Below are 25188 nucleotides of genomic sequence, written 5' to 3' on the forward strand. Positions count from 1 at the left end.
AATTCAAAGTGCAGTCGCGTGGGGGGGACTTGTTGGGTGTCCTGACCCACGTTTAAGCTATCCTGCTACAACATTTGGTGCTGTGGGCTTAGGAAATTCAAGATGGCGGAAAACCCACATGTGCGCCGAAATCCAGGAAAGCTGCGCAGTTTGTGCGCCCACCAAAATGGTTGCCTCACTTGCCACCCACCAGTGCGAGAATGAAAGGCCGGGTTGCCATGAGGGAAATGGGTTGCCAAAGGAAAAACAGTAGCGCCGGTTAGCTTCAAAGCGCTTTAAAACCACCATTGGACTACCCGCACAGTAGTCTGAAACCATTGGGAATGGCAATGCTGATTGCCAAATGCAACCTAGAAGTGTGGGGAATTCATTTCTTAAATCCCAAAAATGAGTGCAGTACCAGTACTCACCACTATCCAAAAGCCGGCGTTTTAAAACCACTCTGTGTGTTTTTCTGAAGGCAAGCAAAATGCCTATTTCAAACCTTGCAACATGTGCAAAATATTCACTGAACACCAGCAGACATTTGGCAGAATGGAGTTTTGTGTGCCTACAAAATCTGGGAAATGAAGAGCCCAAAAACAATGCTTATAACAAAAATGCTATGGAGTCAGCAGCTTAAGCCTAACTACAACTGGATTTAAAACCACCAAAATCGAAAATGTTAAATTAAATGAGTGACCTATGTTTGGTGTCACATGCCTTTGTAACTGTTGAAATGTCATAGTTTTGCGCTTAGAATCAGCATTCTAGCTGCATGTGTAAAATTACAAGTTATTTTAAAAGCAACAAAAAGTTAGCTGAAGGTCTGGCTTAAGGAACTTGATTTTGCCTAGCAACTACCCATCAGCAGTGAAACTTGAGTCACCACTGTGTTCCCAGGCCAACCTTCCTTTTGCTGCCCAGGCTAAGGATATGCCATCTATCTGATAATTGAATTTCCTGTGCTCTGCCAGAGAGTGAACAAAGCCCTCTCCACTCAGGCAAAGGTTTTTTATTACAGACGTCGTAAAAAGTGGCTTCCTCCTGGAGAAGCTGGGAGGAGCACTGCCTGTGAGAAGCAAGCTGGCTTGGCAGAAACTGGAAAGACTGGTTTCTGTACCATGTGACCTGAAAAGACACACCCCTGCAGCAAGGATATGGTTTTATAAAAAGGGGGATAATTCATAGAGCGGACATGTGAAAATTTTATAAATGATACCATAATTCTTGTGATTTTTCTGCCCACAGTTTAAGACGTGGTAGGAACCGGTGGTATGTTCAGGGGGGTTTTAGCGGAAAAGTGGATATTACTCTAAATGTGTGCATGTTAAAAATCTGAAACTTCATCAGTTAATGTCCCTACCCCCTGCACACATGTATGTAAAGTTGGGTCCATGTCGGAAATTGGAAAAGCAGTTAAAAAGTCAATTATGTACACTCTTTGAATGCAAGCTCCGAGAATGAGCAGATTTGGACATAGACATGGCTAAATTCAGCCACACCATGTATATGTAATTTCAAACAACTGTGTAACTCTGAAGTATGGATTTTGATCATATATATATTTGGGTGCACAGATGACAAGGGAGGTTGTTTCAAGAGATCATAAAATGACATCAATCTGACTCACAGTTCATCCCCCAATCAAATGATAAATGGAAGTTTGACCAATTAGAAGCTGAGAGAGAGGTAGGGTCAGTGATGCTAGAACACACCCACATTCTATACACATAAAAGCAGACAGACAGGACAGATAGGGGCTTTCCAAATCCATCTGCCGCTGAAAGCTCTGCCGGAAAAATCCATACTTACCTCCATCAAACTCCAGAAAGCCAAACTAGAGACTTCAATCTATCCAGAGCAGAGAGACCCAAAGAACCGGTGCCTAGCAGAGACCAGACCCCTGTGAGCAGTTCCAGAGGCCAGGCGCTGTGAGCAGAACCCGGAAAGACCTGACCAGACTGAAGTCCGTGACCAAGTCGCTTTCCTGTTCAAAATCTCTTGTGAGTACTTAGCAAAACTCAGAACACATCTCTTAGTTTAAATTCATCTAATTCAATCTATTTAACCTAAGTAGAACTGCCTCCTAGCTGTCACCTGTCATTCTAGCTGCAAAAATTTGTCACTTGTCATTTTGAAAAAGTGTGCGTTTAAAATTTACAAAACCAAAAACGACCTTTACTAAATTACTCATATCTCCGCAACCGTTTGGGCTAGAGACTTGCAATAACTTTCATTTGGAAGCTGAGATCCCAGGCTTTTCTAGGACCCCAAAACGGTAGAGATAGTCCTTGCGGTTCCTTTGTAATAGCGCTCGGCGCATCCGCGAATTTTACCGCGATTTGCAATTTCTTCACATGTAAAAACTGCTGCTGTTTGCTTTCCATTGGCCAGAAATTCGTTTAACCTGCTAACTATCCCTGCATCATTGCTAGTGTGAGCCTGGACTAATATTAACTAGATACCACTCACCCTGAACCTCTATAAGGGAATTAAAAGCAAATTTAGCATATTTCTCATTCATTGCCAGCACATATCCAAGCATTGCCTGTGTTTTCAAAACTCCTATCTGTTTTCTGTTGTCTAAGCTTGCTGGATTGAACTGATTACATTGATTGCATTTCTGAGAACTGTGTGCTTTCCTCCCATTCCCTTGCATTGCATAAAGAGGGGGGGAGTGAATAGCCAGAGAAAAGTGATTACATTGTTTGGTTGAAATCATATTGAGTATTTTCTGTACTGCATTCATTGAATATTGCATCCACCTGAGCTTACATAAAGCATCCTCTACCACATTATACTTTTGTTCCTATTTACCAGTGTGTTACCTTATCCATTCATGTCAACTCATTAGTGATTATAAGAAGTGTGCTAGTGCCAGATTCTCCGTTGTTGATCTTTATCATATCAGATTAAGTGTGCTATTCAATTATTAATTTATTATAAAGTGGGATATATATACCTATTGTTTAAATTATCAAATAAACCTTTTTAACTTGCAAAACAGAACTACTTCTTGGCTCAGTGGGGTCAGGGGGATTCCAAGAGAGGGGTGTTATATAAGGGTAGTCATCCAGAACGCATGAACTGGACCTAAAGATATATCAATAAGGGTTTTCATTCAGTATTATAGACTAGGCGTTGACTTAGCTGTAGTGTTGAATTGAATCCTCTTACATGCCGTACCTACTGACGCTGGCCAAGGCTGGACTGGCGCACGCGTCTATCAAGATTCATCTTGCTGCGATCTCCCGATACACCAGAACCACAGGGCGGGCGTCTTTGTGGTCTCATCGTCTGGTGAAAGAGTTCATGAAGGGACTGTTCAGATCGTTCCCGCCAGTGAAGGCTCCGGCCCCGGCGTGGGAGCTGAACGTGATGCTGACCAAGCTCATGGGACCTCCGTTCGAGCCTCTGCACTCGGCTCCGTTCAAGTTCTTGCCGTGGAAAACAGCGTTTCTTGTGGCCATCACCTCCGCACGATGGGTGGGAGAGATCCAGGCCCTTTCCTGCAAGGCCCCGTACTTGACTTTTCACGACACAAGGGTAGTGCTCAGGACGCACCCCTCCTTCATGCCCAAGGTGCCGTCGGACTTCCACCTCAACGAACCCTTGGTGTTGCCTGTTTTCTTCCCGTCGCCTTCGTCGCCGGCTGAAAGGACTTTGCACTCGCTGGATGTGGCTAGAGCACTGAAGTTCTACGTGGACCGCACGAAGTGTTTTCGGAAGACGTCACAACTCTTTGTGAACTTTGGAACTGTCAATCAGGGGAAGGCTCTCTCGAAGGCTTCCATTTCCAGATGGCTCTCCGGCTGTATCATGTACTGTCATTGGTTGGCAAACCGACCGCTGCCAGGCCGTCCGAGAGCCCATTCGACCAGAGCGATCGCAGCTACCATGGCGTTCCTATCTGGTGTGCCCTTGCTGGATATCTGCAGGGCTGCTACGTGGAGGTCGACGCACACCTTCACGAAATTCTACTGCGTCGATCGGGTTTCCAGGGAGGAGTCCAGGGTCGGCCAAGCAGTGTTGCGCAACCTGTTCACCTAAGGTGAGCCTGGTGAGGAGGTAAGATTTGCTTAATGTTGAGTTTGATGTAATGCTTAATGTTGAGCCTTTGCCACCTCCCGTGGTTGTGCATGTGTGTACTGCTATGTATTCTTTATTCATGAGCATGTGAATCCATGCCAGACCCCATGCTGGAGAAGGAAGAAGTTACTTACCTGTAACTGTTGTTCTCCAGCATGGGTCTGGCATGGATTCACATGCGAACCCTCCCGCCTACCTCTCTGCGGCTCTTCACTTGGTCATACTGCCACTTCACGTGCTACCAAATCTGAAGATGGCTGCCAGAGGCGGGGCTTAGGTAGAGGGCAGTCATTGGCTGTGGTCAGTATGACGCAGAGATCAGTGATTGGTTACTACTACGAAAGACAGATCAGAAACGAAACTGATACTGTTTTTTTCTTTACCGAGGATTCCCAGCCTGACGACGGGGAATATTCATGAGCATGTGAATCCATGCCAGACCCATGCTGGAGAACAACAGTTACAGGTAAGTAACTTGTTCCTTCCTTCCGGGGTCCCAAAACCTTTTTAAGTTTAAAAACCATATCCCGGGATTTGGGGACCAGGTGGATACCATCCCGGTTTTTGGCCCGATGTCCTGATTTTTCCATAGGTTTGGCCAAAGAAAGGGATGTTATCCACCTGATTTTGAAATCCCAGACAGGTTTTTAAAACTTAATAGTCCGGGTCCCCGGGCGCTCTCCGGACTCGATAAAAATGACACAGGACAGGCCACCCACACAGAAGTAGGACTGGTTTCACAGCTGCAGCTGTAGTCCTATCTCTGTCAGTGGCCTGTCGCGGTTTTTCATTTTCAAAATCTGGTCACCCTACCAGAAAGAGGTTTCTAAGGGTCCTTAATACCCAGATGTTTCTAAGCACGGACCCAGGGATCGAACCTGTGTTGCTCCACGTCCTCTTGCTTCCAAAGCGAGCGTGTTGCCCCCGAGATATCCTCGAGATTTGGCAGGCAGGACCTAGCTCTTGTTAAAGCAAACGCAAGCGCTGGTCTCTGCACTCCCGCCATCTTGTCGATTATTTCCAACACCGTGTACCAAAATGCTCAAATGGCTGGGCATTGCCACCACATGGTTTAAATGTGCAAATAGGATTCCAGGTCTATCGACTTAAATGTCTGTTGTCACTCAAAATCGTATGCAATCAATGAGGTGTCAAATCAGCACCTACAGAGAAGCTTATATCCCACCTCAATCATCTGGACGCTTCACGGGGCACGGGAAGCTCTCCTCCAAGCTATCAGCCGCTCCTCCTCTGACACACCTTTTCCCAGGTCTCTATTCCTGGCTATTATGCAATCCTAGTCTTTCACCATACATTGCCCATTCCACAGCGATCGGTAGATCCCAAACTAGATCTATCTCGATGTCGTCCCTCTGGTGAAATGATTGTAGCGCACGTGCCAGCGATGGAATGGAGAAGAACCCGCAGGAGAACCGTATCTCCATTCTGGCCTGCTTTTTGGACGTTCCGTGCCCAAGCCCTGCTCGATATGTACATACTCTTCTTATCTGGCCCCCTCGCTGTAGAAGGCCCCTCATCTCATCCCTGATCTTAAATTCTTCTGGAATCAGATGAAGATGCAACCAAGCAGGTAGTTTCCAGCTAATGCGATGGTTTGGAATATATTAATATAACATTATTCAGGACGCAAGGGCATTTGCGAGATCCCTTTTCATTCTCTCTTCATTTGTCAAATTGGTGGATCAAAGTCATGACCGGAACACGGTTCTAAAGGAAACTCTGTGGAGTTATTTGAAAGGGATGGGTGTGTGTACTTTGGAATGATTGAATAGGAGGGATCCAATATGTGACTGTAGAAGGGAAGGGTATTTTTTTTTTTGTATCGTTTGAAAAGTGCTCATATTGTGTCAATGATTTATTGTGACGTGCAAGTATTACCATTCTCATGGCCCGGTCACTGTGGTTGCTAGAACATAACCATGTGGACGCACCCAGTTTTAGCTACCCATGGGAATCTTTGGGTCACAAATTGTCTGTTTATTCAGACCCCTGCAATTACTGGCTAGAGATGGGGGACCCCAAGGTTCGATTCCAGCACTGATCTTGAGGCCTGTATATAGGCTTTCCTGCTTTGCTGGATTGGATTTGAGGAAGTTAGGCAGAATCTATTGTTCGAGGCTGGCATGCAGTTGGACAGTTTATTGGCAACATGATTTAAATTTGCAGAATAATGATATCATCATCTGCATAAATGAAGAAGGGGAGTCCACCTGAGCATATGAGATGCTAGTCCTAGTTACAGGGATGGCTCGGCCCATCTGCAGAGTGACTGGATGGAATGTGTCTGCCCGGTGATTGACTTGATTAGATCTAGATGTATGCATTGGAGTTTATAGAGCGGAAAAGCCCAACTTGGAAGGGGATACCATCACGGGATAAAATTATAAGGATGCAGTTCAAAAGATACAATATTAAGGGTACAGTAAAACCAAATGAAAAGAGGCGATTCAGAGGGCCAGACGAGGGAGGCAGGTTACACGGAGGAAAGACACAGACCGTCAGGGTTGGGGGGAGTTCTGCAGACTATCGGTCAGTGCCCACATTTGGTCCAAAAAAGGAACATTTCACTGTATAGGATCTCATGGTGTTTCTTACTCAGACCTCCAGGAGAAGATCTGCTTGATTGCAGCTAAACACTCATACAGCCAGGACAGAGGAGGACAGGATAGCTTAAGGCGAGTTTAGATAGATTATCATTTAACAGTAGCATGGTGCAGCCCGTTTATCTCCTCCGAGGGCTGTCTTGGCTTCTACCGTGGTTAACTTTTCAGAGCTATGCCTGCCCATCCTTAAAAGGGCAGATGAGGCATATTACGTGCAGGTGAGGGTCACAAATTCCAGGGTGGTGGTCCCAACTTTCACAATCTCCATTTTTAGTTTTGGCTATTAGGTGGCGCTAACGGGCCAACTATAAGACAACATTATTCCATTGAACTAAAGCCCGGAGAGAGATGGGAAATGAGGAGGGACACAAAGATTGTAGGTGGTGTTTGGTTATTGACCCACTGTGAAGGCATCATGAAGCAAGACGCAGACAGCAGACGTAAAGTTCAAACAAAAGATATTTATTAACTTAAATGTCAGGATGGTTGAAGGCCTAACTTGCTCTATGCTAATGTGGGACTTCCCTACCCGCTTAATAGTCTGTCTGTGTCCAAAACCTATTCTTGCCCTCACAACTAGAACAAACAAATGTGTCGGGATGCCCAAGTCAAAATAAACAGTGTTTAACTTAAAGTTCTAGCTTCTTCCAGCTCACAGCTTCCTCTGAGCTCCTCTTACCCAAGTATAAAAAATGTCCCTGAAAGAGTCTTGAAGTTGACCGACCGTTCTCCAGTTCAAAGCAATATATTTCAGTCATTCCTAGGGTTCCCTTTCCCAAGTTTCAAATACCACAATCCAAATGAAAGGGGGTCTTGAGACTCCAATCCCGGGACAACACATATAAACATACCAAGCCTCGGGGTTCCCTTCCCCAAGACCTCAATGTCTCACACAGGTTCCTTGGTACTTCCTCCTGTGCACAAATGACCTTCACTTTCTTTCCTTCATTGCTTTCGGGATTTAGGGTGTGCTCTTTGGACTCCTCTGGTTTCTCCTTAGCCACCTCGTGACTCTGCCACCATGCATCACACTCCGCTTTTTGAATGAAAGCCTCGTTACGCTTTATTCACTCCTTAAGGTTCACTGTTTAGGCTTTCTTCATTGTGTAAAAATGTGTTTTTTGGGTAACCATGCATTCATTATTCAGCGTTTCACTGGTTTGCTTTAATGTTAAATTTCCCTCTTAGTTCGGGTTTGAAAATGCATTCACTTCTGAGTTCATTTGTCGTGCAACAAATATTCAGCATTTTACTCGTCTGTTTTAATGTCAAACTTCCCTTTTAAGTCAGTACTCAATGTGCGTTGCCTTTCAGAAGTTTTATTCCTTTGTTGAAGACTTTGGAAAACGTTCCTTTAAGGTTCGTGATCACTTGAGCAAATTTAAGCTAAAAAAGGAAGGATTCATAATGTTGAGACTTTTGAAAATGTGCTTGTTCCTTTAACAAGGCATCTAACCACTCTGCTACATTGTACCAGTTTCAGACCTCATTGACAATGGCGGTTCACTTCATGAGACTCATGGTTACAGTAAAACCAGGTTTCTCGCTCTGAAAAAACTTGCTGGCTCACTCTGAAGTCTTCTTCTGTATCACGCAGGCCATAAGCTTGGCGGCTTCTTTCCAGGGTTTTTTTCTCTGCCCCTCGGCCACTGTCGCGATCTTGCAGCGCCATATGAGAACAGGCTGTCCTTTAAATGGAAGGAAGGACAACCCCTCATCTGGTCTCCTTCCTTTGCCTCGCCTCGCCTCTACACCACAGAGCTCCTGCTCCCAGTTCACACTCACCTGGACCCTCAGCTGCTTTGGTCCTCAGTATGCTTCTATGGTTGCAGCATGGCTTGTCACGGCCCCCATCAGCATCTCACCTTCCTGCACACAACCCTTTTATACACCTGAGTTGTGTAAGAGGTTGCGGGTGTGAGACCTTTCCATTAATTGCCTGACTATAGTTGGGTTTGTTAGCAAGACATGCCTGGCATTTGCAATGGCACTCCTCTGAGGCCCTCTTCCTCGTCTCAGTACCAAAGTGGTGCATGTTGGTGTGCATAACTCCTAGTCGCCTCTTCCTCGTCCCAGTATTGTCAAAGGACATGTGTGGAAAAATGAGGGGTGCTAAGGAGAGGGTTAGGTTTGTCATCAATGGGAAATGGTGATCCTATGTCTGGCCCAACTCATATTTAACCCTTTTTTCCGGGTACATCTGGACTGATGATATTTCATATATTTTCCTTGATAAAGGGGACACTTACAACAATATCCCATTACTGTCTTTGGAATAGAGGGTTCCTTTTGGAAGGGACAAGGGGAATACTGTGTCTCACCCGAGTATGTCTCACACCAAATCCCGAATTACCCTACAGCTAGGGGACCCTCCCCCTTGCTGCTTCACCCTCAGGGTCGGGATCCAAGAGCAATGGCCTTTCCCTGGCCACCTGTGCAGGGTTCCATGTTCTTTCATCGACAGGCTTCCTAACTCCTGCCGTTTCGACGTGGAAATAATAATGAAAACGTACATCACTCACCCTTTTTTAAATATTCCCGACCCCCCAACCCCTTATCTGCCCTTTCCCACCCCCCAAAAAAAAATGGATGAAACGTTTTCGTTATTCTTTCCAAGTTGAAACAGCAAGCGTTAGAAAGCCTTATGATAAAAGGAGGTAGTACCCTGTGCAGACGGTCCCAAGGGAGGGGAAGTGGGAATACCCTCAGGTTTCTCACACCACGCATTGACTGCCAGTGGCCATGCTAACCTTTGCCAATTGCCACCCGCTTCCTGCCCATCCTCCAGGGCTCTCTTTGAGCTGGGGTTTTCAAGCAGTAACATCAAACCCTGTGCTTAAAGTGGCTCCCAGTGTTATTTTCAAAGCAGTCTTCTGAGAGTTAATGGCTTGATTGGAGCGCTAGATTCCCTACTGGTGTAAAAAAAGGTATTAACCAAGTGTGCCTTCTGACACTTAAAATATAGCTGTATGTGGGACCTTCACTGATGTCCTGTTGAAAACAAGCATTGGAAAAGCCAACAGTTCTGTGTAAAATTATGAGGTAGCCATTTGTAAGACACTGCTATTTTATGCCCAGGTACTTGGACCATTGTGCAGCGCCTACCATTAATGGCCAATTAGTTCCATTATGGCAGTGGCTCCAAATGTCTATCCCATGCTTACAAAAATCCAAACCTGTTGGCAATGCCAATGCTGATTGTATTTCAATCAGGTCACAGCATTTCAGCAAAGTCTGTTGGACGGCTTTAGAGCCATAATCTCTCCAGAGGCTCTGTAGACTCGTACATAGCTCCTCTCCTCCTCTTTACTCTCCTCATGCCCCTCGTCCTCTCTTCCTCTCTAGTGACTCCAGAGTTCTTCCTGCATCACACTCCAAGTTTTGTTTCAGCATGGTTTGTGGATCCACACAAGGGAGCCCCTCATCAGAGGCTATGTCGTGGGTCCCCTTGCTTTGGATTGGAAAACTGCTTTGTTTTTATGCAGTTCTCTCAAAGGCTGGAAAGGGATGCTTGACATCCATTCTCTTGGGTCGAGAGCTTACATTTCTTTGCTCATTTGTAATTGTTTTATATAGCTCAAATGCTGTAATGTTGCTGTTATGCTGGCACCAGCGACAGAATGCGCTTTGTGTGTTAACTATTGCGGATAATAAACAGCAGGCTCTATTGATGGTTAGGCTTCTAGGTGTTATTGGCACATGATGGTGTAGCATATCTAGTCAATGTCTTTTTATGGCAAATTTGAGCATTCTATTGTTCTGTGGAGTAGTGTTTGGCTTCAGCTATGGGTATGTGTGGTGACCTGAGTATGTTTATGCAATATCTGGTCTGTGCTTTGTTGTGGTTCTGGTCATTGAGTTTGTTGTAAAATGTTAACTGGTGTGGTCAGGGTGATGTGTCCAGTGTGGTGTGGGAGATTGAGAAGGAGGGCAAGCTGGCAAACAGGCATCACCCCGAGCAACTGCCCTCCGCCTGCTGCTCAAGAGTGCCCTGAGGATCTGGGCTACGGGGCCATGGTTAAGTGTCCATCCAGCACAAATGGGCAGTGAGCAGCAGGGGAAGGGAGAGATGAAAGTGGGTTGGACGAAAGAATGAGGGCTGTCCCGGGAAAGTCAGTCAGGGAGGAATTTTTGGCAAAATGGGTCATGCAAATGGTGCTGTTGTGATGATACCTTTGTTGATAGTGTAGGCACCAAAACCCTCAACGGTATGCAGTGATTATAACGAATCACAAAATAACTAATTCCAAAATAACAAATTTGGGAAAAAATTAAAAAGGTGGCTGGGAGTGGGAATAGTGGTTTTGGGGCTGGTGGAAAAGTATTGGGAACAAAAAAGGGAGACTTTTGGGTGGGGAACCACTAAAAACAACGAAAAAGAAATTTCTTATTTTGGAGTTTGTTATTTTGGTATTAAATACCAGGACATTCAAAACTGACACTGCTGAACAGAACGGGAGACTGACTTGTCCTGACTCTGGCTGGGACACAGGAGGATAGCAGACTGCAGGGCACAGTGAGGAGGCTGACGAGAACGGGATGCAGAGAGGTCGAGCCTAGAGGATTTCACTGCATTATTGCCAAAGGTAGCTGGAGCTGCCGAATGAAGGAGAAGGCAAAGTGGAAAACAAGGAGCTGATGAAACTCACTCCCAGTCAGTGGGCCAAGAGCAAAGGAGACTGTGAGTGTGAGGAATGCCGAAGACGCCAGTGAAGACTGGTAAGCCCAGGGAAAGCAAATGGTATTTCGGCGTGCTTCAGGGTGAATGCTGCCTACTGTTGAAAGCGCGGGAGAGCCCAATTAAAGGAACTAGAGCAATTGATAGGAATACAAATGTTGTTGAGAAAGGGTACTTGACCCAATATATTAAAAGCATTATCTCCTGGATACAGAAGAGAGTGGGTGGTGAACGGAAAAGCCCTGGCAGGAGGGTGAACCAGACGAACGGCAAGTCGGGGACTCACACCCAAGCAACAATATTGTGATACTCTGGCAGGAGAGTAAACCAGGGGTAGAACAAGATTGAGAAAGCTCAGGCGTAAGAACCCCTTCTTGAAATTGTGGAACAGTGACAATCAATGCAGAAATGGAAGAACCATGCCCCTTTGAAGGATAATTGAGACACAGAGAGCGAGAGATCGAGCATTGAAAAGGAACTGTGCGATTGAAGGGAAACCAGGGGATGAGCCGTCTCCTCCAACCACACTTTTTATAGTTGTGAAAGTGTTGAAAGGTGAAAACTGAAGGAAAAAAGGGCAAGGGTTGTTTCCCTTAAAACAGAGGAAGTTTGGAAATACAGAAGTAGAGAAACGCAAGGAAAGAGTCGCCCGCCCTTAAAACTGTTAAGTAAAATATTGTATGAAAGGATTGATTCCTTGTTTCTGACATACCGAGTAAGCATGGGGGAGGAGAAGGATTACCCCCCGCCCCCTTTCTGGTGGCACTTTATTGGTTTTCTTTTATGCACCTTAGAACTTTGGTTTAACTTTTGAGGAAAGCCTTAGGCGTACAGCTCGCAGAGATTCCTAATTTGCACATTATATTGAGTTTAGCCTGTAAGGCTCAGTTAAGGATTTTGGACACAGCTCATAGGACGTGTTTTGGTTTAAACATTCTGACACAGACGTTCCTAAGTTTTGTTGAGGCAGGGAACCCCCTCTTAAAGGTAGGGATAGATAGGATTTCTCCGAACCACTTTTCTGTTAAAATTCTTTAGTGATCATAAAACTTACCACTGTGTCTGAGCCATACCCTTGATGACTCGCACCCATAAAAAAGCCAATCGCCACCACAATGCTATCGATAAACGCAGCTCGTCAAGGGTCAAATATCACTATCCAATGGCTAGAAGCGAGTGCACATTTTGGCACCCTGGTAATATTTTTGCATCATGTTTGAAGCTGTGCACTTTTCATACTCTCATGAAAATGGGTGTCCGAGCAAAGGCAAATTGCATAATGGCCCTGTTGCCCAGTTTTCAAAACAAGGTATCCCAAAAAACCCACTAACAATTTCCTACTCAACCACCCTAACTACTGACCAACCATGCCTCTAATGGTGGAGGAAACATCCTCATTAAAAGTGCCAGAAAACACCACATCTCTCTAACCATCATACAAACCTCACCAATTAACGTTAACACCCAGAAAAGTCAAACACCAGATGTCAACCATCTGGAAACTACGCCTCGGGTGTACACATCAAAACCCACCTAGAAAACCAGCACATACAGACGCCAATTACTCCTGGTCATAAATACATGTTGTTTTATAGAGAGACCACCCTTAACTGCGGAGTTCCTTCGCATCCCCAATCAAGGAGCCCTGCAATACTAGCATACGTTTTATTTAGTGCTGGCCTTACTGAAGACTTATAGAGTCACGCAAATTCCCCCCTCCCCCCCGTGCCCACAGGGAGCCAAGAACGAGGCAGGGGTATAGGAAATATATTTGTATTTATTTGGAAGATAAGTAATAGATATTACATGCAAATGACATATGCCACCTTCTTTGTGGCTCAAAGTTAAACTTCTTGTTACACAAATAAATCACGCAAGTTGGTGAACACAAGCAATTTACATATGTAGCGCTGTGCAATTTCAATTTTCCTGTGCACTAATTCATATGGCAATTATGATTTCACACACACTTTTGGTTTAAAATAAACACAGGGTGATTTAGTGGTTTATTTTCAGACCCCTACCCCCTCATTGAAAGGTCTGTGTTGGGGAAGTTGGACAGTAAATTGGGATGAGTTGAGAATTTTGGAGTTCATGCGCCCTCCACTTAAAGGCCTTTGTTAGAGGAAGTTGAACCCATAGGATTACCCAATTAAATTACAGTCTATAGTTTTCAGTGCATGAGTTTTGTTAATTTTGAACTTTAACTAAATCTACCCTCTGGTCTCTGCCAAGGGGAATGCATTCAATTTATATTTTCAGTTAAACAGGTCAAGGATCTACACAGTTTTACCCCCCACCCCTCCCCCTCCCACCCACACCCTGCCTACTAATAGGGGGAAGGACTTAAGGCAAGCAGATTCCCCACTTTTGGCTTCAATTGGCTCAATTCTACTTACATTGAAAGAAGCCTCAGTTCAGGAAAGCCAGCTGCATTTTAGGACCCTCTTGGAGAACAGGGCAGGGGTCTGGTCACTGCACTCTCAAGGATGGTCCCCAGCTCCTCACCATAGGACTCAGTAAGCTTTTAGGCCTCCCCAGAAATAGATCGCTCCCCCCTTTCCTCATAATGCATCCACTTTATATACCAGTGATGATACCATCAAGATTTCAATACTGGGCGATGCCCCGCAAGAATTCTCGCAACCAGGATTGGACAGTTACCCTTCTCTCTCCCCCCCCCAAGTCCAGCCTCTCTCCAAGGATTAGTTTCGGAGTCTAGAGCAGACATATGGCAATTCCTATCTACATTCCCCTTTTGTTTTCATGTCAACTTTTGGCAAAAATCTAGTTAAGTGTCAAAAGCTTTGTGATTTACTATTAACTGCCATAATATATATATTGCTTCAGCTAATCAATGGGAATTTAATAAAACAGACAAGTCTGCACCATGCTATACAGACGTTTGGCGATTTTCAGCCATTTTTTTTAAAAAAAGCATAATAGTTAAGAACATGTTGTTTACTCCCCATATTCCTAATTTTAGGCTCCACCAGTTTTGCAACTCTCAAATTCGGAACACCTTTTAGCTGGTCATTATAATTCCCCAAGTTGCAGGTAGGGCCGTCATTTCACCAAAATACCAGGAGTAGCGGAAGTGACATCACATGACCCTTGACTTCTGATGATATCATAGGAAGTGATGTCACTTTGGGGTGGGGTCAAATGATATCACAGGAGGCAATGGAACATGTCATTTTCCCCCACCACAAAACAAGAAGTGGCATCACATAGAATTGTTTCTGAGTACACTACAAAAAAATATGGTTACAATATCACTGTAAAGGGATATACATTTCATGCAAGAATGAATCACCATATATATCGTTAATATCAGTACATATAGGCCCATTTTACCAAATCACTGTGCATGCAAGCAGACGTCCAAGGCCAAACGATAATGATGTGTTATTATATAGCAATTATGCTTAAGTGCTTCATATAGAACAAATATACATACAATTTCAACCAACCTGTCCTGGTACTCATTTATCAACTTCAGCAGGATGAAAGGCTGAGTTGACCTTGCTGGGAGTCTAACCTGCAATCTGCAGATCACACACATATTGCAGCATTCAGTGCTCAGCCAGTAAAACAGCTCAGTGGGTTATCGCTATCAGAAAAGCAGCCACTACAGAAACAAAGAGCCACATGGTTCTGGCCACAGCCTATGAGGCTCAAGTAAAAAAAAAGAAAGAAAAAAACAATTTGAATTTTTTTAGGGTAGCAAGCAAGACCACAGGGGTAGCAAGGGAGACTTCAGGGGTGGCAGTTGCGACCCCTGGCAACCCCTAAATGACGTCTATGTTTGCAGGTGGAGAAATTCTATATCAACAAAATGGCCTGACAATTATCTAAAAAATGAAACATACATGTAAACAGTGTGACTTGTAGTTTCGGGGTAAATGCAACAATTGTGACAGTCCATTTAAACAAAGGTAATCTTCATATGTGCAAATTTGAGCTTTTCTTCCTCCAGGCCATTTGCCACTCTTAGCCAGCCTGTGACAAGATTTGTTTTTTTATTAGCCTCTTTGTTGTTTGAATTCAGATTTCAGCCTTCATTGCAGCCCCTGTTTTCACATCTCCCCCTACATTCTGGCCATGCACCGGCTACAATATTTGGCCTGCGCATAACTGCGTTCAGAGACAGCAGGTATAAGGAAACCTGTTTTTGACAACCTTCATGCAGGCCACATTTTATTGCAGTTGTAAACAGTGGGGTTGTAGCACTTTGAGGTTATACCAATGATATATAGAGCGCTATATAAATGCCACATAACATAACATGTAAGCCAGGCTTTCAGTGGGGAGTCTGTTGCTAATTTTTCCCAGAAACCCACCATTTGGCTTTGGCTGAAAGGAACTCGCAAATTGCATTTTCTAACATCAGCCTTGATTCTTTGACATACAGGTTTTGCTGAACAGGCTTCACTTCACTTTGCTTTTGTGCTGAAAGTGCAGGGCTGTTTCTTTCAGTCATTAATAAAATACACTTTTAATTATCTTCTCTTGTTTTTCTGCTAAAAACAAAAGTGGGTCTGAATTGTCATAGTGCACCACCTGTTGATGGTTGGCGGTTACAGTGAAAATACTGCATTTAAATCTCAGCCAGCAATGTGATGTGCTCTTCCAATCTGCACTTGAATTACATTTTTGTTTTAGCTTTCTCTGGATTTCCACTACAGAAAGACACCCACATAGTCTGCCTTAGGCCTACAGGAACTATTCATGGAAACAAAGTGGGCTTTTCTTTTCAAATTTCTACTGGTATTTTGCATGTGAAGCATAATATACATTACTTTTTGTCAACACCCACTGTCTTTGCCGTGTTATCTTTGTTAGCTGGGGAACATTTTTCTCATGTTTTGCTTTAAGCTGCAAACACACATGCAAAGCCGTTTTGGTGTCAATGTTTGAAACCCCTGTTTTTCCATGTGAAAGGGACCTTTGAATTTCTTCTGCTACTTGTGAATTAAAATTCTGCTTTTCCTTTTGTAATTGCAGGTAGGCCTTTTTCACATGGCCCTTGATTGTTTACTTGCAGAAGCCCCACAATCTGCCTTAATAGGCCTCATTTCAGTGTGAAGGTTTTCTTATAAATGCTGGCAGGTAATTATTTTTCAGTGGGCCCTTGAGTTCTGTTAGTCTGGGGCTTTGATTACAATCCACACATACCCACAGCCAAGGCAATGCATTGTTTTCCCTCTTCGCCCCTAACCAACCCATCCCCACCTACCATTTCGGATACAGTAGAGCACCAGGAGACCATGAACAGGGCATCAGTTTGCAGTATAATCCAACATAACATACCCTCTGACAGCAGGGGGTTGACAGGTTCTTCTCCACCCCATAAACATGTGCTTCTCAGAAGATTAATCATGATTACCTGGAAAATAACCCAGGAGAGGGGCATTTTAATTTTGCTGGCAATGTTAAAATGTGCACACCTTTTAAACCTAAAAAGTGGGTTTTAAATATTCCTAACAAGCGACTTCACAGGCATCCTAATCAGATATTCACGTGGTCTTGCGTGTACCTGTTGAAATTCCCAGTTCAGAATGCACTCAACCAATTGACTGAAAACTGATTTTTCCATATCCAAGATGTGGCTAGAGGTTTTGGATCCTAGGTCAGGAAAAATCTGGGCGAAAGTCCAGCGCTGACTATGTCTCCATGACCCCAATGCAGTGCCTTCATCAAAATCTGGGCCTATCGTGCATATCATGATTGCTTGTGGAGGGCCTGCCAAAGGGCGCGTGGGAGGCGGCATTGCCACTCGTGAACAGCTGGTTGTTTGCAGTGGGATGTGAGTGTAGTACTTGCGGTCTTACTCTCCCCATATGGGTTCATTAAATCCATCTTCTGCTGGAAACGGCGGGGGACATATACCCCCGCGAACATGTGTAGTTCATTGATTTGCAGCTCTGCGGCCAAATCCGTCTTACTTAAATTCTACTTGGGGCCTTTTTTTTTCTTCACAGACGTAATCCCTAGAAAAATTGGATCTACTTAAAATGCTTTTTGCGTGGTAACCCAATCCATTGACCTCATAAATCGGCGGCCGCCGTTTCCCTCCTGCGGTGTCTCTTGGCATGGCCGAGGAAAGCACTCATTTCATACGGAATTGTCATTTCCCTTCCTGTTTGCGTTGTGCTTTTTTAAAGTGCCTGCACAAATGAAATATTGGAGCCTGGTTGATAGCATTGCTGCTTGCTGTCTTCTAGCGAAGATGTTTTTGTGACTGTTGATCCAGTAATGGAAATTTCTCGGCATAGCATCAGGCTCCCGGCTGTGGGGGCAATGGGGGGGGGCGCCTATTCCATTTTTTGCGGGATGGGCGGGGAGGTAGGACCTTATGATCATGGCAGTTTCTAGTCCATTTGGTGCCCAGGGCGAAACACTAAATTGTGCCCCCCAACCCCTGGTGTGCGCTCAACGCCCCTGCCCAAACTACACGCCGGGGATTAAGTAACTCTTACCCAACGTCAATAAATCACTGTTATACAAATGATACAGGTTGTATTACATTGTGATTCAAGAACTTTGCAGTAATTTCTATGACAAAGCCGAGTACACAAACAGTAAATACTAGTCTATGTTAAGGACGCTCTCCTTGACTTTGCTGCATGAAAGCATGCATTGCTGCTGCATAATCAATGGGTTCAACAAGTTGACTCTCAATTGAAAGTATTGCAAGGGCTGATAGCCTTTCTTCAGTCATTGTGGAACGCAGGTTATCCATTTCAATTTAGTGAAGCTCCTCTCACCACTTTAATTTGAATGGTTAGTAAGAGCCTCATGGCAACCCACATATTTGGAAACAACCAATGTGTTTTGTACGATGAATGTGCTGTACACTGTTTTGCCCAATGTGGGTCCGCTTGATGAGTTACTTCGCTACGTAGGTAGTCGTTTTGAGCATTGTTGCTGAATAAATGGTCTTTAAATTGCACAATTTGCATAACAGTTATGAAAACACTCCCCTTTGTGTACTAGTTTAAAGTCTGCCGCATTTGGATAATATTTGAACAATCTGTCTCCCGCTTTGATCCATCTTGATTACTTTAAAACCTGAAATCCCGACCATGCTTCCTCCTACTCATTTCCACCCGCCATTCACCTAGATGCTATGGAAAACACAAAAGGGTAATGATAATTTGACTGAGGATATCATGCTTTTTGCCCTTCCCTCTGAGGTGACAAAGGGTGGTTTGTTTTTCCAAGAGACAGGCGAATAGATGGCGACCCGGGGACAGGCAGATAGACAACCACAGAAAGGCGCATAGATAGATCGATAGACAGATAGATGAGAAAGTGCCACCACTATTGAGTGTATGCATTGACGGCATAGCAACCAGGATCCTGGCACAATTTAGAGACCCTGTACAAATGGATTCATATCCCACTCCCTTTGGAAATGCTCAGACAGGTGACAAATAACATAACTACGAGATACATAATAAAATGACGCACTAAATAGATGAAAATACAAACCACCTTCTAGTCCGCCTGTCAACAGGACGGGCTGTTAATCTGCCCGTGTTCTGTTGTGCCAGTCTCCACACTCACAATCAAGCATGCGTGGGCTGATATTCGCATTATTTGATTGTGTGTCTCGTATACTTGGAATTGCTTTGCAATTTGTTGTCAGACGTGCTTCGCGCCTTGTGGTTTCTTCACACGTCCACGCGTGCTCATTATTTTCAACTACTCATGGTTCCTTAAACTGACGCAGAACCCCACGTATTGCAGAACCGAACCCACGGCAATTTGAGCCCTCACCGGATTGGGCAATTGCGTCCCCGTGGCGATTGCTCCCCAAGCATTCGCTCGCTTCTCCCAGACCAAGAAATGGACCTGCTTATGATTCAGCCTTTCTCCCATTTGAAGTGGCATCACAGGCCTGGGGTCTTTATTCTCTCTCTTAGATGACATGTGTGTAGTAAAGGCATAGTTGGACGTGTTGATGCTTCCTGTTATGCATGATGTGAATACAAATCTCAGTGTCACAAAACTGGACAGAATTAATGGAAATCAACTGGCGTTTGAAACTGTAAGCAAATAGATTCACTTTATAATGGGGGCGATGGGGTTTTTAATGTGTAAGTGGTCGGCCTAGGCCAATGGTCTTCAAACTTTATTGGCCTGGGGCCCCCCCAAGCAAAATTTTAGCAGGCCGGCCCTTCCCAAAAATGTCAAATGGGCATTATGTATAAATGTCATGAACTATTGCATGCCGTCAACGCACCCTACTCCCAGTATAGTCCCTGGGCTCCCCCACCGGCTCCCATCATGGTCGCTGGGCACCCACATCCCACTCCTACCCAGTCCCTGGATCCCCCCACCACCCTGTGCCCAGCACAATCCGAGGGCCAATGGGAGCTATTGAATTTTTTAAGGGGAGGGGCATACATTTTTCCCATGAAAATGGCATAGCAACCAAGCCCAGCGGGGGAGCCCGAAACAATCAATGGGTGTTCGGGGGGGGGGGTTCCCCCATGAATTTTATTTTTAAATAATGGGTTAAAATGTTGCATTTTAGAGCATACTTTAAAAAAACAAATGGGTAAAATGCCAAATAGTTTGCAATTCTCGCTGGGGTCCCAAGGGGGAAAGCATGGTATTTTTGATTGGACATCTATGATAGATATCCAGTAACAAAATACCATCCCTGTCCCATGGACTCCACAGCACATCAGAAGGACAGCTGCTTTTGGCATCTGGGTAGGGGGGATTGTGCAACAACCCTCCTTCCCCCCTCTACACCCCACTTGCCAAAATCAGCTCAACGGACCAAAACAAACAAACAAAAACACACACACACACACGCGGATGCACGCACGCACATGCACGCACACACACACACCTATCATTATTCGAAGACCCATCATACACTCACAAAATGCATCCATACACATATTTAAATAAAAAAGAAATGAACATAAACGTACCTTCTGCAGGGACCTGTGCGTGGGTGCTGAGATACCCCGCTCCAGGTTGCTCTGTCCGTATGTGTGAGGAGGCGCAGGAGCTCCCCCTCGCACATGCAGTTCCCCAGTCGCATTTCCAATGAGCTAAGCAAGGCTGCCAAAGCAAAACGCCCCCAACCTTGCATGTCAAGTGGCACAGCAAGTAGAGCGCTCCCTTTGACATCCTTGCAGAGCCTGCTAACGTATGTTCGAATCCTGGCAGGGCCAAACTCAGCCTTTCATCCTTCTGAGGTCGATAAATGAGCACCACACACCGTGGGTAATAATAAGCAGCGCTCAGATACCTGAGGGTTCGTAGCGCTATATAAATGCGAAATTATTATGGCTCATTGAGAATGTGCGGCTGAGGAACTGAGCTGTCAAAGGGAAACCTTGTTTCCTTGAAACCTTGTTTCCCTTTGACAGTTCAGGCTGCCCAGGAGCACTCCCTCACCTGGAAAAAGCAGCTGAGGGAGTGCTCAGTGTTTCACTGGGCTGGCTCCTCCATAAGTGGTGACGGGGCCACTGGGTGGACGCCCACTTGCCCATTATGGATGAGCCACCAGGCACAGACTGGCCTATAGGGCAATATGGTAATGCTCGTACGAGAAATGCAAAATGCTAGTGTAGGCCAGTCAAAATGGGCAACTTTCTGGCCCAATGTGGTCAAGTTTGATGAGTTACTTCACTATGCTGCTAGTAGTTTTGACCATTGTTGCTGAATAGATATTTAAATAGCACAATTTGCATACATTTTAACAAAACCGCACCCCCTTGGGTACTATTCAAACAGTATGTGACTAAAGGAATGAATATCCATTTGCAACTGCGGGCCACTTTTTCATTGGTCCCTGAGCCAGTTTTATGGTCCAGTCCAACTATGTGAGCCGCCTGTGCCCATTTCCTCCAATCAAACTCACAATGGGAAGACCTCTGGCATTGCAAAGATCAGTGCCAACCCTGGTTTCCTTCCTGTTACAGCTCTTCTGTAATACCCTCTGCTTAGAGCAAAAAACTGTCTGAGGCACCAGTGGGATTGCATACATTACAATGGCTACAAAGATACGGTTAATAATCACAGATTTATCACACAACGGCCAGCCAGCAGGGAGCTTAATCGCAGAATGCCCACTGAAGAGCTCTAAAGCCTTCTTTGTCAGCAGGTGGCTGATGTGGAGGAACCAGTGTTAAATGGCAACAAGGTGATAACAGGTCTGTCTATCCCGTGGGAAGAGAAAATGCAACTTGCAAAGCAATCACTGCAAAGCGCACATTGTAAGCCCCAGAACAAAAATAGAAAAATGAATATATCGTTGTTACTAGACTGCTTGCTGACTGGCAACATGGGGGCAGTTGCCTGGGGCCCCTCTGAGGCTCAAGGCCCCTTTCATTTGAAAACACTGAAAGGCCCTGACGTCTTCCCTGCTACCCTCCTTAAAGGACAATGGAACCAGCGTAACGCATTGGTGTGGACTCCCTTGTTTAACTTTGCCTTTTTCTCGGTTATCAACTGCTCTGAAGTGGCCAAAAGAAACACTGAGGAGCTATATAAAATTTTTGAAAGCATGAATAAATACAGCAAGTGAGATTTTCACTTTGCAATATGTAAGCCACCACCTTCCCACTGCTGAAGAACAAGCACTCACTGCCTCGTCCTCTGCAACTGTTGGTAAATGAGTGCCGAGGGTGTGATAATACCAGAGAATAGGATACCATCAGTGAGGGGATATTTATTCCCCAAACACAAAAAAGCCCTTCAGCGTTTTCCTGGACTCAGGTAATTTACTAATCTAAAATCAGTCCTAGATTATTTGGAAATGGTGCTGGAAGGATGCCAAGGTGGCGTGATTTGTGTCACCCGTACCTACAGAGCCTTCTCTCCACCTCCAGGGGAGTGTCGAAGACCTCCCCAGAGTAGGGGTAGGGAAAGGCATTGTCCTGTCACTGCGCATCAGTAATGAGGGCAGGCAATTATCCCCCTCACCCCTGCAGTGGGTGGATACTACTCATTCATCAGCACAGTACTCAAATGTGATGCCAAATGATGGGTAAAAGGCCTCTCATACCAGCATATAGCCAGTCCAGAAAAAGGTGTCTGCTCTTAGGCAGTGAGCTGATTTGCCTTGCGGAAGAAAAACAAGATGGTTCCCCATGCAGCTCAATCAATATCAAAGTTATTCTCAAACGTCAACAAGCAGAGTCCTCTAGGGACTCAAAATGCCTCAAAAGAGCCAGAATGCCGGTTAGTGGCTTTATTTTTTTGTTTTCATTTTTTTTTTATTTCTATTGTGCAAATTGGTTAATTAAAACATTATATACAAACCTATTAAAAGAGAAATATTAATTTCATAAAACAATGTCACAGTAAATAATCACAATCATAAATGAAAAATAGCAAACCATATATTTTAAAATCATTATATCCATATCGACCATATACAACATTACATAAAATCTTCTTCCGTATGTACTACCCTCCACCAATATATACCCGAGATTTTGCAGCATAAATAGCAGCCCAGAATTGTTCCGAGGTAATCGTTCCAAATTACATACCAGGTGGGAGTAGCCCTTAAAATATTACCCGCCAAGTTTAAATCACCTGGTAAGTAAATGTCTCACCGTTTCTACCTCGATACCACAATAACGGAATTTCCTCGACTCATTCAGGACCAATCTCCATCCCTCAGTTTACTCTTTACAAGAAAGAATGTTAAACTGATGAAGCACCATGAATCTTTTAAAACAACCTTCCCCCGTATCTCAACGAATAATCACATGGCTTACCAAGCTTCAAACCTTGTGTGTTGAAGTAAGTGTCTCCTTTTTTTTAGTGCTCGGATAGTCCAAGGAGTTGATTATGTCTCAATCAATAGCTTTCCATTTCATTAGCATTTTAAAACGGGGATCCTGATTGTTAAAGTCAATGTTATTTAGATTAATATTCGAAAGAAAAGAGTTCACAGTCTGCTGCAGAGTACTGACAAAGCTGTTCATGTGGCCAGCACGAAAAGCATTGGCTATAATGCCAAAGAGACCCATCGGTTGAGTTGACCTCATAACACTCTTATAAAGTTTAACGCAATGCATTGTCCTCACAGTAGACAGCGAAGCGATTCCTAACTGACATCTGATTGCTTCTATCAAGACTGCTCCAGGGAGTTTAAGAGCTGGTTTACAAGACCTCCTCTCAAGTTTATCGAGCCATTGAAGATATTTCTCATTTAAAACCTCCAGTGCATGCAATACTACAGGAATCGTGCTATGTTTATATATTTCCATGAAGCCCGCAATAAATTACCCACCCCTTACTGCAAGATACCTTCTGATAACATTTGAACGATGAAGCATCCTACAAGATAATACGTTGTCATACGTTGAGGCATTCAGATGGCTGACTACAGCCATCGCCAGATATGGATAGCTATCCACAACCTCCAGGCATTCATTATTGATCTCCCATGAATAAGGTGTTCTTTTTTTCCCTAGATCGTGCGCCTAGCATCATAACTTTCGCCTTTTTCATGTTGATAACAAGATCATTATTGGAGACACATAAGGCGTCCAACAATCTTTGTAGGCCAGTAGGGGTCTTATCCATAACCTCCGTATCATCCGCATAGGATAACCATCCTACTCCCACTGCTGCTATCTTGTGGGCAGGGGAAGCATTGGATAACTGTTAGACTGGAATTCATGGCTGCTACATACAAATTATACAATACAGGGGCGATAACACACCCCTGTTTTAGGCCTCTGTTTGTATGCACAGAACTAGTAAGCGATCCACTTCTGTCAACCCAAATGGACACACAGGTTGCAGAATACATTGCTCCAATGAAATGTAACGCCACGCGGCAGCTGTCCCATTCTGCAGCTTCAGCCAACGTTTCCCCCTATTCACGCAATCCAATGCCCGACTATAATCTATGCTGCATAGGTATAGATTCTTTTCCAAGCCACTTAGAGTGTCAGAAATGAGGTAACTAAACGTGAACATATTGTGAAGTGTACTGGGTCCGGATCTAAAACCAGTTTGCTGATAAGGAATGGAATGTAACTCCTCTATCCATGTATTAATGATCTTCGATAAAAGAGTGCTAAACATTTTACAACACGTATCTGACATAGCCAATAGTCCATAGTTGGAATGGAGGGGGTGAGAGAGATACAAAATCTGGAGTGGGAATATTGCAAAGCTAAGTCATTTGAATATTTCAGATAGTCAGTGCACACAACTATTGGGAATATTTTCCACAGGATGTTTGTATGGACAGGGCTAGTGCGCGGATATCGTCAGAAAAGTACATGTCTGGGGACCACAATGGACCTAGGCATTATTTTCTCCATTTTAAAGCTTTTTCTGAGTTCTGTCAATGTAAAGACTGCACGAAAACTATCATAAGTGACAGGGAACGTGAGACCTCTGTGTCATGTGTGACACCCTAGGTAGAAGTGGCTACACAGTTTGCATTCTGGGACTTGTAGTTTCGTTTTCGCCATTATAAGTACGGCTCCCCGTTTTCCGTTTCGACTGAGTTTTAAACAGAAATACAAACGGAAATCAATTTGTTTAATGGCTTTATTAGAAAAAAACGGGAAAGCAGGGCGTTCTGCTTGGTTTCCCAGGCTGCCAGACAATCGTTGCAATAGAATAGCATTGCAGACTGGTGGCACGGTGTTTTTCTTCAAGTGGTGGGAAAAATAGTTCAATAGTTGTTTAAATTGCTGGTAACACGTGACTTTGGTTGGGAGCAACCGTTTGAAGGAGCTGAACTTGATATTGAAACCCAGACTTCTTTTGTTTCGTGTAGGGCCCTGTCTGTTTTAAAATCCATGTTTT

At 44.4% G+C, this 25188-nt stretch overlaps 1 protein-coding gene across 2 annotated transcripts in view; it reads left to right on the forward strand.

The window, feature by feature from the left end:
• Positions 1-25188, forward strand: part of GSE1 (Gse1 coiled-coil protein) — a 1546392-nt gene that overhangs the window by 640393 nt on the left and 880811 nt on the right. The gene's annotated exons all lie outside the window — the stretch shown is intronic.

Source organism: Ambystoma mexicanum, chromosome 1q (genome assembly GCF_040938575.1).
Source record: "Ambystoma mexicanum isolate Mex_15411 chromosome 1q, UKY_AmexF1_1, whole genome shotgun sequence".
Lineage (NCBI taxonomy): Eukaryota > Metazoa > Chordata > Amphibia > Caudata > Ambystomatidae > Ambystoma > Ambystoma mexicanum.